We start from the raw sequence: 10,000 nt of genomic DNA, 5'->3' as shown, positions 1-10,000 counted from the left end.
CGGTGTCATGCCGTTCATATACCCGACCGAATGACGGGTGGTCAGGGAGCAGTCCATGCCCCATGCCCCAGGGCCACCCATTCGCCTCCCCCTTTGACATTACAACTTTGGTCCCCTCATATCAGGTATGACAGGTATGTTTAATTATAGAAACGTATTGGGAGTGTTTTTGGCCGGTCGCTCTCCACCCCTTCAAAGTATCTTCTTCAGATCAGGTTACCGCTTTCAGTCGTCGAGAGATGGACGCTGAAGTCACTTGTATTCAACTTCAGATGACGCTAGCGCAGGTTACTTATGAATATTTCCTGATATGTTTTTATGTATCAAATTTTCTTTTCTTTTATTCCTTTTATAATAAAATGATATAGGTGTCAATGACCTTCGATGGTTGAATGCCAGAAAACTTAAAATCAATCAATCAATACTAATACAATAAATGCAGAGGCAATTGTTGCGAATAATATACCATAAATTTTTCGTAATTGACAATTTTTAATCTCTATTAGTACCTTGTGATAGGAAATCATGATAGAAGAGAAGTGAGATGTATAATAAGTGAAGCAAGCAAATTAAAGGCAATTTGAATTGGTAATGTTACTCTACTAGGTTTTTGGTAGCTCAAGTCCAACTGATTACCGCCCAATTTTCATAACTCCCATATTATCTAAAGCGTTTGAACGTCTTTTTGCAAAACGTCTACCTAGGCTTGCTGAAGGTAATCATCTGTTCCCTAATTAACAATTTGGCTTTCAGAAAGGCCTTGGAGTACGTGATGCCCTTCTTACAATCTCCAACGCTCTACAGAAATCCCTTGATTGTGGTCAGGAAGTTCGTATGATTGGCCTTGATTTTAGTGCTGCCTTTGACCGTGTCAATTAATCATGAGGCCCTTGTTCTCAAACTCAAATAGTTGGGAGTGGGTTGGTCGTTTCTTAGCATTATTATTGAATTTTTAAATAATAGATCTCAAAGAGTTGTTGTTGATGGGACCCATAGTGAATATAGGAATGTGATATCTGGTGTTCCTCAGGGTAGTGTTCTTGGCCCATTACTTTTCATATTATGTACACAAGACATGTGGTTTGGCCTAGAAAACAAGCTTGTTGCATATGCAGATAATGCAACACTCTTTGCATCAATTCCATGTCCTGAATATAGATCTGGGGATGCTGAATCCCTTAATAGAGATCTAGCTAATATCAGTGCATGGGGCAAATTATGGGGTATGAAGTAGAATCCTATCAAAACTCTCAAGTATGCTTGTAAGTAGGTCAAGGACAGTAGCTCCTCAACATCTCAGCATTGATAATGTTTCTTTAACTTTGTGTGACTTTTAAAATTTTATGTGTGAATCTCGACAGCAAATTTACTTTTGAGAAAAACATTAGATCTGTGTTTTCTTCAATTGCACAAAATATTGGCTTATTGAGAAAGTCTTTCAAGATTTTTGGTGATCAATATATTCTGAAGAAGTGTTTTAATTCTCTCATTCTACCTTGTTTCGAGTATTGTTCAGCTGCTAATTATCATCTTAATTTGTTGGTCAGGAACTTACGGTCTATTACATTTCTTATTCCTGATCTAGATACTAATCTTTGGCATCGTCATTTAATTAGTTCATTATGCATTTTGCATAAGATTTTTCATAATTCTGACTATCCTTTACATTAAGGTCTTCCTGGACAGCTCCATCCTGTTCGTAATACTAGAATGCAGTCATTTCTAATAGTCAGGCCTTCTCCATCATGAGTCTCAATACTACACAGTATTCTAGAAGTTTTATTCCAGCTGTAACCAAGTTGTGGAATGATCTTCCTAATCGGGTAGTTGAATGAGTAGTACTTCAAAAGTTCAAACTTGCAGCAAATGTTTTTTTTTTTTTTTTTTTTTTGTTGAACAGGCTAACATAAGTCTTTTTAGTATGTATATATGAAATATGTTTTAATGTTGTTAATGTTTTTTAAAATATTTTATCCTAATTTTTCATTACTTCTTATATCGTTTATTTATTTACTTATTTCCTCTCCTCGATGGGCTATTTTTCCCTTTTGGAGCCCTTGGGCTTATAGCATCTTTTTTTGTCAACTAGGGTTGTAGCTGGGCTATTAATAATAATAATAATAATAACAATAATAATAATAATAATAATAATAATAATGATAATAATAATAATAATAATAATAATAATGGTTGTAAGATGTTTAAATTGTCTTCAGGCGGGTCATACCACTCTTCATGGAGGTAAAGTATTGTTAAATGTAAAAAAAATGAAATGTAAAAGGATGAAAATTTTAAAATTAAGTGTACATATTGTACATATAGCAGGATAAGATATATATACACATACACACACACACACACATATATATATATATATATATATATATATATATATATATATATATATATATACACACACACACACACACATATATATATATATATATATATATATATATATATATATATAGTATACATAACCTCCTTCCAACTTCGTTAGCGGAAATAGTAATAATAATAATAATAATAATAATAAATTTTGAAACATTTAAATTAATAAATATCTAAATTTCAAAAGTAACAAATAGTTAAATTTCGAAATATACATTGTAATAAAAAGTAAAATTTTGAAATATCTATTGAGATGAATAGTTGATTTTTTAATTATATATTGTAATAAACCGTTAAACTTTGAAATATATATTGTGATGAATAGTTGAATTTTGAATTATGTATTGTAATAAACAGTTAAACTTTGAAATATATATTGTGATGAATAGTTGAATTTTGAATTACTTATTGTAATAAACAATTAAACTTTGAAATATATATTGTGAAAACTAGTTTTTGGAATATATATTGTAATAAATAGTTAAACTTTGAAATATATATTGTGAAAACTGTTTTTTTTGAAACATATATTGTAATAGTAAAATTTTTAAATGTAAGCTGTGATAAAAAGTTAAATTTTGATTTTTAAATTTCGGTTTATGGATTGGAATGAAGCTTGAATAAAAAAAATATCAGATCATGATAATCAGAGGAAAAAAATAGTAATAATTACAATAATTATGATAATACATTTCCACATAATCAGATGGAATTCAAACAACCCCGTATAAAACCACATCTTGAAAACTTCTTCTTAGCCTGCATCTTTTCCCACTTCTATGTGGGTTCGATGTATCTGGTCAGCGTTCTCCATCTACCTCTGTCCCACACTTCATCACCGGTTAATCCCTTTGATCGAAGGTCATCCTTGATACGGTCCATCCACCTTCGCTTTGGTCTCCCTCTACTTCTCGATCCCTGTACCTCCATTTCCATCACTCTCCTCCCAATATACTGTTCATCTCTTCTCATGACATCACCATACCACCTCAGTCTACTTTCTTGGATCTTATCTGATAGTTCTCTAAAACGTCAAATTTTATCTCTCTAATAAAACACGAAATCAGCTAGTACAACCCTTAAAAAATCAGTCTGTTGTGACACGGATTAATAAAAGAATTGTTACAATATCACAGTGATATTGCAACGTTATCAAATAGAGTAAATGATCTACTCGGTTTCATGGAACAGGAGTATTAATTATTATTATTATTATTATTATTATTATTATTATTATTATTATTATTATTATAATTAAACTACAACCCTATTTGCAAAAGCAGGATGCTATAAGCCCAAGGGTTCCAACAGGGAAAAAATAGCCATGTGAGGAAAAGAAATAAGTAAACTATATGAGAAGTAATGAATAATTAAAATGAAATATTTTAAGAACAGTAACAACATTAAAACAGATCTTTCATAAATAAACTATAAAACGAGACTCATGTCAGCCTGTTCAACATAAAAACATTGGCTGCAACTTTTTAATAATAATAATAATAATAATAATAATAATAATAATAATAATAATAATAATAATAATAATAATAATAATAATGATAGTAATAATAATAATCAATACTCCTGTTTGCAGTGCACCATTGGGAGAGTTGTAATGTATGAAATTTATTCGGTGTCGACGCATAATTACAATGAATTCTTTAATTGACTCTTCACAAGAACGACATTGATGTTGAAAAATTAAAGAAACAAAAATATTTAGAAAAACCTAAATTGATCAACAAGTGTTAACAAATGAACATTTTCAGTTTCCAATTTAATGAATCATCAAGTTTTCATTAATCCATTTTATTGATTAATTTCGGAGTGAAGGAGTGACTCAATATATATATATATATATATATATATATATATATATATATATATATATATGTATATATATATATATATATATATATATATATATGCATATATATATATATATATATATATATATATATATATATATATATATATATATATATATATATATATATATATATATACATATATATATATATATATATTTATATATATATATATATACATATATATATGCATATATATATATATATACACATATATATATATATATATATACATATATATATATATATATATATATATATACATATATATATGCATATATATATATATACACACATATATATATATATATACATATATATGTATATATATATATATATATATATATATATATATATATATATATACACACATATGTATATATATATATACACATATATATATATATATATATATATATATATATATATATATATATATATATAAATCTTCTTCTTCGACTAAAGCTTTTCCCGCTATGCAAGGTGGCTATTTCTAGAGAGCCGTTTCCAAGTTATTCTATCTCCGATGTCCTCCATTGTGAGATCTTTCTCCTCCATATCTGCTGTTACACACTCCATCCACCTTCTCTTTGGTCTCCCCCTCCTCCTCCTATCTGGAACATTCATATCCAGCATCCTCCTCCCAACATATTACTGATCTCCCCTCATTACGTGCCCAAACCAGTGTAGTCTCTTTTCTTGGATTTTCTTGGACACCTCTGTAACCTTTGTTGTTCCCCTAACCAAGTCATTCCTAACCTTATCCAGTCTCATGATCACAGCCATCCATCTTAGCATTCTCATCTCTGCAACATTCATTTTCTTCTCCAAGATCTCTTTCATGGGCCAGGTCTCTGCACCATATGTCATGGCAGGTCTCGCTACAGTTTTATGTACCTTTCCCTTTAACTTTAAGTTTATCCTTCGATCACACAACACTCCCGACACACTTTTCCAATTATTCCATCCAGCTTGAATTCTACTGTTCACTTCCTTTTGGAGTTCTGCTGTTTCCTCCATATATGACCCTAGGTACTTGAAATTTTCTGTCCTCTTTGCTATTTCACCCAGCAAATGTATATCATCTAATTGGTTCTGCGGGTTGCAACACATATACTCTGTTTTTGTTCTACTGATCTTTAGCCCTCTGCTCTCCAATTCCTCTCTCCATCTCTCCAGCTTCCCCTCCAATCCTTCTCTGGTTTCATCACACAGAACTATATCATCTGTAAACAGCATGGTCCATGGTGACTATTCCCTCACTCTTTCAGTAATTACACCCATTATTATATTAAACAAATAGGGGCTTAATGACGACGCCAGGTGTAACCCAACTGCCACTTCAAACGTCTCTGTAAAACCAAAACTCGTTCTTATTTGTGTGCCTGCACATATCTCTGATCAGTGTAACATATTTCTCTGGTGTTCCCCTCTCTCTCAAACATCTCCATATCTCCTGCCGTGGAACTCTATCATAAGCCTTATCTAAATCAATAAATACTTTTTGCCTTCTCTATATTTTTCCATCATCTGCCTTAGTGCAAACATTGCATCTGTCGTGCTTCTGCCTGGCATAAATCCAAACTGCTCTTCTCCAATCTTAGTCTCTTCCCTAATCCTATGCTCTATAATCCTTTCCCAAAGCTTCATTGTAAGTGGGAGGAGTTTGATTGCTCTATAATTATTACAATTTTGTACATCCCCCTTTTCTTTGAATATGGGTATATGTGTATGCATATATATATATATATATATATATATATATATATATATATATATATATATATATATATATATATATATATATATATATATATATATATATAAATATATATATATATATATATATATATATATATATATATATATATATATGATAATATTGGATATTCATGTGTTTTTTCATATACATTCATATAAACCATATACACCACTTAATATCTGGATTCTCTCTCTACCTCGGGAACAGAAACCCAGTGAGGAATCAACTTTACGATAATAGCCTCTGGTCCTCCAGGGAATCGAACCCAGGCCCAAGAAAATGAGGTTCCAGTGTGATTGCAACCTCAGTTTCTTGGGCTCAGGTTCGATTCCCTGGCCGACCAGATGCTATCATCGTAAAGTTGATTCCCCACTGGGTTTCTGTTCCCGAGGTAGGGGTAGAGCCCCACCACCATCCCAGAGGGAGGGGGGAGCCCCCGTCATCCCAGTGGTAGGGGGGAAGCCCCACCTCCATCCCAGCGGGAGGGGGAGCCCCACCGCCATCACAGCGGGAGGGGGGAGCCCCGCCGCTGTACCAGCGGGAGTGGGGAGTCCCGCTGCAATCCCAGCGGGAGGAGGGAGCCCCACCGTCGTCCCAGTGGGAGGGGGGAGCCCCACCATCGTCCCAGTGGGAGGGGGGAACCCCACCGTCGTCCCAGTGGGAAGAGAGAGCACAACTGCAGTCCCAGCGGTAGGGGGAAGTCCCACCGCCGTCTCAGCATGAGAGGGGAGCCCCACCGCCGTCCCAGCGGGAGTGGGGAGCCCCGCCGCTGTACCAGCAGGAGGGGGGAGTCCCGCCGCAATCCAGCGGGAGGGGGGAGCCCCACCGCCGTCCCAGCGGGAAGGGAGAGCACATCTGCCATCCCAGCGGTAGGGGGGAGCCCCACCGCCGTCTCGGCATGAGGGGGGAGCCCCACCACCGTCTCAGCATGAGGGGGGAGCCCCACCACCGTCCCAGCGGGAGGGGGGAGCCCCACCTCCATCCCAGCGGGAGTGTGGAGCCCCGCCGCTGTACCAGCGGGAGGGGGGAGTCCCGCCGCAATCCCAGCGGGAGGGGTGAGCCCCACCATCGTCCCAGTGGGAGGGGGGAGCCCCACCATCGTCCCAGTGGGAGGTGGGAGCCCCACCACCGTCCCAGCGGGAGGGGAGAGCACAACTGCCATCCCAGTGGGAGGGGGGAGCCCCACCGCCATCCCAGCGGGAGGGGAGAGCCCCACCACCGTCCCAGCGGGAGGGGGGAGCCCCACCTCCATCCCAGCGGGAGGTGGGAGCCCCCACTCCATCCCAGCGGGAGGTGGGAGCCCCACCGTCGTCCCAGCGGGAGGGAGAGCCCCACCGCAGTCCCAGCGGGAGTAGGGAGCCCCACCGCCGTCCCAATGGGAGGGGGGAGCCCCATTGTCGTCCCAGCGGGAGGGGGGAGCACAACCGCAGTCCCAGCGGTAGGGGGCGCCCCAGCGCCATCTCAGCAGGAGGGGGGAGCCCCACCGCCGTCTCAGCGGGAGGGGGGAGCCCCACCGGCGTCTCAGCGGGAGGGGGGAGCCCCACCGGCGTCTCAGCGGGAGGGGGGAGCCTCACCGGCGTCTCAGCAGGAGGGGGGAGCCCCACCGGCGTCCCAGCGGGACGGGGGAGCCCCACCGCCATCCCAGCAGGAGGGGGGAGCCCCACCGCCATCCCAGAGGTAGGGGGGGAGCCCCACCACCGTCTCAGCGGGAGGGGGAGCCCCACCGTCGTCCCAGCAGAAGGGGGGAACACAACTGCCGTCCCAGCGGTAGGGGGTAGCCCCACCGCCGTCTCAGCGGGAGGGGGGAGCCTCACCGCCGTCCCAGCGGGAGGGGGGAGCCCCACCACCGTCCCAGCGTGAGGGGGAAGCCCCACCGCCGTCCCAGCGTAAGGGGGGAGCCCCACCGCCATCCCAGCAGGAGGGGGGGAGCCCCACTGCCATCCCAGCGGTAGGGGGGAGCCCCACCACAGTCTCAGCGGGAGGTGGGAATCCCACCGCTGCCCTAGCGGGAGGGGGGAGCCCCGCCGCCATTCCAGCTGTAGGGGGGAGCCCCATCGCCGTCTCAGCAGGAGGGGGGAGCCCCACCGTCATCTCCGCGGGAGGGGGGAGCCCCACAGCCATCCCAGCGGGAGGGGGGAGCCCCAATACCAATCCAACGGGAGAGAGGAGCCCCATTGCCATGTCATCGGGAGGGGGGAGCCTCACCGCCATCCCAGGGGGAGGGGGAGCCCCACCGCCGTCCCAGCGGAAGGGGGAGCCCCACCGCCATCCCAGCGGGAGGGGGGAGCCCCACTACCAACCCAACGGGAAAGTGGGAGCCCCGCCGCCTTCCCAGCGGGAGGGGGGGAGCCCCCTGTCCTCCCAGCGAGAGGGGGGATCGCCGCCACCAACCCGGTGGGAGGGAGGAGACCCACCATCGTCCCAGTGGGAGGGGGGAGTCCCGCCGTAATCCCAGCGGGAGGGAGGAGCCCCACCATCGTCCCAGTGGGAGGGGGGAGCCCCACCATCGTTCCAGTGGGAGGGGGGAGCCCCACCACCGTCCCAGCGGGAGGGGAGAGCACAACTGCCATCCCAGTGGGAGGGGGGAGCCCCACCGCCTTCCCAGCGGGAGGGGAGAGCCCCACCACCGTCCCAGCGGGAGGGGGGAGCCCCACCTCCATCCCAGCGGGAGGTGGGAGCCCCACCTCCATCCCAGCGGGAGGTGGGAGCCCCACCGTCGTCCCAGCGGGAGTAGGGAGCCCCACCGCCGTCCCAATGGGAGGGGGGAGCCCCATCGTCGTCCCAGCGGGAGGGGGGAGCACAACCGCAGTCCCAGCGGTAGGGGGCGCCCCAGCGCCATCTCAGCGGGAGGGGGGAGCCCCACTGCCGTCCCAGTAGTAGGGAGGAGCCCCACCGCCATCTCAGCGGGAGGGGGGAGCCCCACCGGCGTCTCAGCGGGAGGGGGGAGCCCCACCGGCGTCCCAGCGGGACGGGGGAGCCCCACCGCCATCCCAGCAGGAGGGGGGAGCCCCACCGCCATCCCAGAGGTAGGGGGGAGCCCCACCACCGTCTCAGCGGGAGGGGGAGCCCCACCGCCATCCCAGCGGGAGGGGGGAGCCCCACTACCAACCCAACGGGAAAGTGGGAGCCCCGCCGCCTTCCCAGCGGGAGGGGGGAGCCCCCTGTCCTCCCAGCGAGAGGGGGGATCGCCGCCACCAACCCGGTGGGAGGGAGGGGACCCACCACCAACCCAGCAGGAGAGGAGAGCCCCACTGCTGTCCCAGAGGGAGGGGAGAGCTCCACTGTAGTCCCAGCGGGAGAGAGGGAGCCCCACTGCCTTCCCAGCGGGAGAGGCAGCTATCCTAGCAGGAGGGGAGAGCCCCATCACCAACTCAGTGGGAGAGGGGGAGCCCCACCGCCATCCTAGAGGGAGGGGCAGCTCCACTGCTGTCCCAGTGGGAGAGGGGGAGCCCCACCACCATCCCAGCGGGATGGGGGTGCCCCACCGCTATCCCAGCGGGAGTAGGGGAGCGCTGCCTCCATCCCAACGGGAGGGCGAGAGCCCCAGTGTCATCCCAGGGGGAGGGGGACCCCCTGCCATTCCAGCGGAAAAGGGGGAGTCCCAACACCGTCCCAGTGGGAGGAGGGGAGCCCCACCGCCATCCCTGCAGGATGAGGAGAGCCCTACCACCATCCCAGTGGGAGGGGGGATCCCCACCGCCATCCCAGCGGGAGATGGAGCCCCACAGCCATCCCAGGGGGAGAGGGGAGCCCCACCGCCATCCCAGCGGGGGTGGGGGAGCGCCGGCTCCATCCCAGCGGGAGGGGGGATCCCCACCGCCATCCCAGCGGGAGGGGGAGCTCCACAGCCATCCCAGGGGGAGGGGGGAGCCCCACCGCCATCCCAGCGGGGGTGGGGGAGCGCCGGCTCCATCCCAGCGGGAGGTGGTGAGCCCCACCGCCATCCCAGCGGGTGGGGGGGAGGCCCTCCGCCGTCCCA

General features: G+C 46.1%; 2 protein-coding genes across 3 annotated transcripts in view; one reads left to right on the top strand and one right to left on the bottom strand.

Moving 5' to 3' along the window:
- The window catches only part of LOC137648750 (retinol dehydrogenase 13-like), a 1,058,070-nt gene that overhangs the window by 231,341 nt on the left and 816,729 nt on the right, over positions 1 to 10,000 (top strand). The gene's annotated exons all lie outside the window — the stretch shown is intronic.
- LOC137648687 (myosin heavy chain, muscle-like) overlaps positions 1 to 10,000 on the bottom strand; it is a 92,668-nt gene that overhangs the window by 29,217 nt on the left and 53,451 nt on the right. The window contains exon 1 of one of the 2 annotated variants that reach the window (XM_068381711.1): positions 1 to 69. This exon is cut by the window's left edge and continues 79 nt beyond it. The exons of the other annotated variant lie outside the window; for it this stretch is intronic. The gene's annotated coding sequence lies outside the window, so the exon portion shown is untranslated. Of the gene's footprint in view, positions 70 to 10,000 lie in introns of those variants that run through there. 2 annotated transcript variants of the gene reach the window in all.

This window comes from Palaemon carinicauda, chromosome 1 (genome assembly GCF_036898095.1).
Source record: "Palaemon carinicauda isolate YSFRI2023 chromosome 1, ASM3689809v2, whole genome shotgun sequence".
NCBI classification, from domain to species: Eukaryota; Metazoa; Arthropoda; class Malacostraca; order Decapoda; family Palaemonidae; genus Palaemon; species Palaemon carinicauda.
This window is presented reverse-complemented; position numbering and strand designations above follow the sequence as displayed.